This window comes from Pongo pygmaeus, chromosome 6 (genome assembly GCF_028885625.2).
Source record: "Pongo pygmaeus isolate AG05252 chromosome 6, NHGRI_mPonPyg2-v2.0_pri, whole genome shotgun sequence".
Lineage (NCBI taxonomy): Eukaryota > Metazoa > Chordata > Mammalia > Primates > Hominidae > Pongo > Pongo pygmaeus.
In genome coordinates, this window is record NC_072379.2 from 62,835,601 (window position 1) to 62,842,892 (window position 7,292).

Here is a 7,292-nt window from a genome sequence, read left to right on the forward strand (position 1 = left end):
CCCCGACATCTAACAAACCAGGCTGTGCACCTCTGAGGATACAAAGATGAGTGTGGTGTTATCTCTACCCTGGAGAAATTCACAGGCATGTGAGGAATCCAGCTATCAATTTTTAAAAGATTTTATAATGTGATAAATTCATTAAAAAGCCACAAAGTGCTGCAGGAGCAGAGGGGGAAAAAAAATTCCCTGCTCTACAAGGGCAGGATAGTCAGGGACGATTTCTCAGATGAATCAGCATTGGGGGCTCCACACTTTCGGGGTTTTTGCAGCAGCAAAGTGAGCCTCCTGGGTGCAATCAGATGTGCCCTAGAAATTCGTCTGCCAAGGTGATTCTTCCTCACACCCCTCCCTCACTCCAGTCCTAAGTGCTCCCATTGCCTACACTTCCCTCACAGCCTATTTTTCTAACTTTTAAATTATATTATCAATGCACAAATATTTGTTGAACATCTTCCCTGTGAAAGGCTGACCTTGCATAGCTTTTAGTCTAACATTTAATACTCCCAAAGAAACATATTTTGTACTCCTACTTTACTCATTGAGGCCAGTAGAGGATAAATTACTTGCCCAAAGTCATGGCCAGGATGTGGCTGTGCTGGGTTTCAGACCCAGATCAGTCTACACTCTTTCCATTGCACCCACTGTTTCCCTTGGTTATAAAGCTGCCCTTGCCTGTAGGCATTTGACATGCTTACTTTTATAAATGACATGCCAGCATCTAGTCAACATCTAATAAAAAGATTCAGGAAGGAGAGGGTCATTTTTTATATTAGAATGGACTTTTTAAATTTTTTCTTTCGACTTTTACATGTTTCAAAAAAATTTCCTCTCCATCCTTTTGAGGTTCAAGAGCGTGATGATTGGGTTTTCACGCTAATGTGTGAGAAGTGCCTCCCTCAAATCTTGTTATGACTCGATGTTGGCAAATTATGTCTGAAGTGAAAAAAATTTATCTTAGTTTGAGAATGTATTATTTATAAATTGGAAATTATGCATTATTTATTTATTTCTACTGAAAGAAGCAGTGCCATGCATAAGGAGATAACAGAGAAACCCAAATTAGGAGATGGGTAGGGAGGAAGCAGTGCAGAGTGTGAGAAAAAAAAAAAGCCAGAGATATAAAGTGAGTATAAAGTAAGGCAGCTTAGTGGAAAAGGTCACACAGCCCAATCTTGATGTCCTTTGAAATTTAAAAGACTCAGAAACAGTGTCTAGAAAATGCTGATCTAAAGCCATGGGGGCACCCGACCACAAACCACATCTGGGAAATGTCAGAGAAGCAAGGTCCTCAAATCCTGAGTGTAAATGGCTCAACCAAGCAACCCCTGGGCGAGTGAAACTCTGAGTTCACAATACACAGTCATGCTCAAAAGTGTGCCCAGCAGCAGGGTTCTGCCCTTCCATGAGGTGGAGAAAGAGCTTTCACTTGTGTCTGTGGCCCTGTCAGCTCCTCCAAGCTTGGATGCAAAGCCGAAGCTGGTAACACACTGCCCCACCCCACTATACCCAGCAGGCCCAGGGTGAGACTAGCGCTGCCTCAGAGCGAGGGTGTGTGACCGGCCAAAAGGAGATGACAAAAGTCAACAAGCCAGGGGTCCAAACATGAAAACAACCTCCCCTTGTGAAATCTCTGCCTTCTATTATGTGCCTGAGGATGATCAGAGGCAGCACTTCCACTGCCACTTTGTCAGAGAACATTTCTCAGGGCAGGTCTGCCAGGGCTTTCTGCCAGACGCCTCCTGCTCTGACTCAGATGGCTCAAGAAGCCATCTCAAGCTAAAGACCTGCCCACAGGGAAGTTAATTCGACGTTTTCAACTCCTATTTGATTCCTACTCTATTTCTGTGAGGTCCTTTTCAAATCTATGTGGGTTCATTAAATGCTCCCATAGACCTACGTGAGGAGGAAAAAATTAATAAGCCAAACAGGCCACGTCATTCTTTCTTCCATAGCTGCCATATCAAAGGGCTGGTGGATGTGGTCATAGTTGCCATTTCCCAGGAGCTGATTATCACAGAGGAAAAGAATTTTATTTAAGGCAAAAAAAAAAAAAAAAAGCCAGCAAATTTACAATTTTATGTTTCCAGGAAGCAGCAAATGCCAGGGGCTGGATGCAGATAAGATGATCTGAAACTAAAAGTGCAGCAGGGATAGCCTATCTCCCAGTCCATTTCTAAAATTCCATCTACTGATAAAGAATTGTCAGGTGAAGAAAACCTCAGACTTGCACCTGTGCAAAAGGGAAAGGGAGCCAGTAGTCAGACTGAAAATCAGATCAGAAAGTATCAGCAACATTCCAGGAAAAAAGTTGAGAGAAAAAGAAAATGTTACACACACACATACCCACACATACACACTGCATCAGGGAGTAGTCCTGCTGGTCAAAACAGATGCATAGCTCTGAGGTATGATTAAGCCTTGCTTCTGTAACCTCAGCAACGCAAAGGCTGTTTTCCACCCAAATCCTGGAGAGCCTGTCAAAATGAGTTAGGCTGGATCTCCTGATCCAGTTCTCCTGTTATACAGTTGAGAAAAGTGACATGCCACAAATGCAGAGTGTTCAGGACACTGACAAGAGACCTCCACATGTGGCAGCTTCTGTCCCTGCTCGGTGGCAGTTACAAGCAAACATTTGCTTATTTCTAGGAATGCTTCTTACACAGAAGGTGAAATCCATCCCTCTCAACAGTCATGACCCTGAGAAAATGAGCCTAAGCTGTCAGATCCGCCCGTGACCTGAAGTCCAAAGGGACTATCTTCGCGCTCTCACTCTGCCCGAGGGTCTCACATGCAGCCTGTGTCTCTCTTCTTACCCTCTAAGTGATGTTCCTCATAGTAATGACTGTTTCTCAGGAAGAGTCCATTGTCTTCTCTTCTTATTTTCTGTGTGCTTCTCTTCCATCTAGCTCACTTTCCCATAGTAGACGCACTGCAGGAAAGCAGTAGTATGAAAAAACACCTCACCACAACACAGCATTTCCCCAAGATGGGGTTATCCCAGAGCACAGGGAGGGCCCACAGCAGAGGAGATATCGTTTTAAAATTCTACCTGTGTTAATTCAAACAGGCCTATCACGGGGTCTGAAATTCTCCCATTAATGATGATTTCTAGAATACAGAGTCAAATGTGCCCTTATAAAATAAAATACTACAGATAGAAAACACTGAAAATAGTTATTAGTGCAAAGCAATTGATTTTCTCAGCTATTGGATGACTGTGTGGGAATCTGATAGAGGAAAGAACAGGCTAGACATTGGAGACTCGGAAGGGTGGGAGGTGGGGAGGAGGTGAGGGATGAGAAAGTACTTCATAGGTAAAATGTACATTTGATTCAGGTGATGGATACACTGAATGCCCAGACCTTACGACTGTGCAATATATTCATGTAATAAAACTGCATTTGTATCCCTTAACTTAATACAAATAATTTTTTTTAAAGAACAAAAAAACACTCTTAGAACTTCTACAGCAACCCAGGAAATCCCTGCTCCAGCCCAGCTCCTCCCAACTGTTCTGCCCTGGTGCTCGGGGGTTCATGAGATGAGGCTGAAAGTATCCTGATAGGCAGCATCAGCTTTGCATAGGTTTTATGCTTAAATACAACACTAAACTCTCCTCAGCCTGGCAGGCCTATTGTTGCTCATCACTGGCCTTTAGCTCCTGGACATTTCCCAGTTAAAATCAGTAGTGCCCTTCCTGGAAAACTTCATTATCCTTCCAGCCACTCCCTGACAAATATTTTTTATCTCCTTTCTCTCTCTCCTGCCTTCCTCCCTCCTCTCCCCTCCTTCCTTCTACTAACCATTCTTCAAACTTCCTCTCCTTTATTAGGCAGAACTGGGATGAGTTACACCGTCAAACATACCACATGAAGCATCATCTCAAATGGATTTCCAGTGAATTAAGAAAAACTTGGATATAATATTTCTTGTATTTCCACTGAGCTCATAAAAGCCCAGGTTTTAGTCTGAAAACATTGCAGATAGTAAGACAGTCGGAACTGAACTGACCGCCTAAGGATTGCACTGAACTCTGCCAGTACGGGCACAGGGTGGAAAATGCATGCACTTCAGAGGCTGCTGGCCTAGGGAGTCAGAAACAACTGGACTTAAATCTCAGCTCCACCTTAATAGCTATACAACTTTGGAGAAGTTGTTCAGTCTTTCTGAACCTCAGTTTTCTCATCTCTCAAATGGAATAACAATTCTTCAGAGTTGTACTAAATGAGTCAATAAACGTAAAAGAATATATTAAATGAATGTAAATAGAGTCTTTTTTAAAAAAAAATTGCTTTCCTCTCTTCTTCCTGGTCAGGGTATCATTGGTTTCTTTTGATTTTGAGAGCAGAGAGCTGGTCCCAGTTCCATTTTTATAATCCTGGGACTTCAATCAAAAGTGTGTAGCTTCTTATACTGGCACTGGATACCTTGGGCTGTAGTAAGATGAAACTAATGTCAAATAAAGGACATGGTTTCACCAGATGAAAACTCCTGCTCAAGCTCCATATCACACCTCTCCCTATCTTTACTTCTTTAAAAAAAAAAAATCTATTTCAATGAATAAAACCAGCCTAAAATCACCTCCTCTCTAAAGCTACGTTTGATCCATTCTTCCCACTGATGGATTCATTCAAAACTAGCATCCCTCTGTATATACAAAAGATTGGTTCCAGCCCCTCTACCCCTGCCAACCCCATATATACCAAAATTCTCACATACTCAAGTCCCACCACTGGCCCTGTGGAGCCCGAGTACAGAAAAAAAACAGCCTGCAGCCATAAAAAAGAATGAGATCTACCGGGTGCAGTGGCTCACATCAGTAATCCCAGCTCTTTGGGAGGCTGAGGTGGGCAGATTACCTGAGGTCAGGAGTTCGAGACCAGTCTAGCCAACATGGTGAAACTCCATCTCTACTAAAAATCCAAAAATTTAGCCAGGCTTGGTGGCATGCGCCTGTAATCCAGCTACTTGGGAGGCTGAGGCAGGGGAATTGCTTGAGGCAGGGAGGTGGAGGTTGCAGTGAGCTGAGATCGTGCCACTGCACTCCAGCTTGGGCAACAGAGTAAGACTCCATCACAAAAAAAAAAAAAGAAAGAATGAGATTGTGTCCTTTGCAGGGACATGGATAAAGCTGGAGGCCATTATGTTTAGCAAATTAACACAGGAACAGAAAACCAAATACCACATGTTCTCACAAGTGGGAGCTAAATGATAAGAACACATGGACACATAGAGGGGAACAACACACACTGGGGTCTTTCAGAGAGTGGAGGTTGGGAGAAAGGAGAGGATCAGGAAAAATAACTAATAGATATTAGGCTTAATACCTGGGTGTTGAAATAATCCATACCTCCAAAAAAAACCCATGACACAAGTTTACCTATATAGTAACAGATCTGCACTTGTACTCCTGAACTTAAAAGTTAAATAAAATAAATAAAAAGAAAAAAGAAGCCATCCATATTCTTGGGTTTTGAGATGAAGAGTTTATGGATGCTTATATTCAAGCATAGTATCTATTTTTTTTTAACTCCATGAATACTGTCTTCCATCTGCATGTGGCTGAAAAAAATCCATGTAGAAGCAGACCCACACTGTTGAAATCCACGTTGTTCAAGGGTCAACTGTAATTGAATGCCCTCTGTCCCTATTAGACAATGTGGATTAAATGGTGAGAAAAAAAGAGAGACATGAGCCCTGCCTTCCAGGAGTAATTACATATTTACAGATAGATCTCTTCCACTAGACTCCAGAGTCAGGGCCCAGCATTCTACATTCCAAGCTTGGCATACAGTGTTCAAAGAAAAATTTTGAATGAATGAATGACTGGTTGATTTCAACATTTCATGAAAGTTGTGCTTTTCTAAAGAGGAGAAATCAGATCTGGTTTAACTATGTTTTCACCTTTAAAAATCAGTATCTTTATTTCTGGTACATCTTTAGTTGATTGGCTTCCATCTTAGTCTACTTAGGCTGCAATAACTAAATACCACAGGGATTTATTTCTCACAGCTCTGGAGGCTGAGAAATACAAAATCAAAGTCCCAGCCAATTCAGACTCTTCCTGTTTTACAGATAGATGCATTCTTTCTTGCTGTATCCTTGCATATGGACAGACAGAGCTCTGGCTTCTCCTTTTCTTCTTATCAGGACACTAATTCCATCATAGGGGCCCCACCCTCATGATCTCATCTAAACTTAATTACTTTCCAAAGGCCCCATGGCCAAATGCCATCACATTGCAGCTCCAACATATGAATTTGAGGAAACCCAGACATTCAGTACATAACAGCTACAATCTTTACACAACACAGGGAAACTAGAAGTTTCCAGGGGAGATTTTTAAACAATAATTAGTTTGTTTAAAATAAATTTAAAAAGAAAAGAGAGGTTTCCAGGGACAAAAATTATGTTTCATGGAAAAATCAGAGCCAGGAGAGGTGGATTCTAACACTAGCTCTGCAACAAGCTGTTAGACTTTGGTCAAGTTACTTTACTTCCTTATTCCTGAAAGAGGAGCTGGACTGATGACCCTTGGGCTCCTCTCCAGTTCTGCCATGCTAGGGTTCTCATGGGTATCTACCCTTAAAGATTATTTTTTAATTTGAGGGTCCCTATTGTTACCTTTCCTCACTAATCTCTGATACAAATTGAAAAGAATTCCACAAACAATAATGATGGCTGTTTTCATTCAAGATGGCCCCATTCATCAGGGAAACAATAGCCCTCCACTCCCCCCACCCCACCCACATGTGTTACCACTGACATGTGTTGCCACTCCACCAACATGTGTTTAGTTGGAAAGAAACAAACAGAAAACAAATCGAAGCTCTTTCAGAGGGTACTTTGAACTAGAAAAAATACCTAATTCCACTTATATAGGAGATACTTCTTAAGAGTTTACAGATGCTTATATTCAAGCATAGTATCTATTATATTCAAGCATAGCATCTATTTTTTTAACTCAACACCAAAACCATACAACTCAATTTTTAAAAAGACTAAGACTGAGGTAGTGCTGCAATTGACATACACTATTTTTTATTTTGAATTCTGCAAATGTGTGATTGCAGAAAGATACACCCACAGAATCTTCAAAGAACAGAAAGCCCCTGGTTGAAGATCTACTACATAAAATATTCATGTTACTAGTTCAGGTTTCCTCTCTGTGGTTCTCCAAGATAGCCTTAATCTCAACTGGAGATTTTAATAGAGGTAGACTGGCAATAAAAATTAAAAGGACTCCTCTCTGTCCCCCTGCTGTTTTCTATTAGCAAAGTGCATTACAT

General features: G+C 41.5%; 1 non-coding gene across 1 annotated transcript; it reads left to right on the forward strand.

Annotated features, from left to right (window-relative positions):
• Window positions 1–835: 835 nt before the first annotated feature.
• Window positions 836–942, forward strand: LOC129041862 (small nucleolar RNA U13). The gene has a single exon (XR_008503989.1). It is a non-coding gene; the product is annotated as a small nucleolar RNA U13 (small nucleolar RNA).
• The last annotated feature ends 6,350 nt before the right edge of the window (window positions 943–7,292 follow it).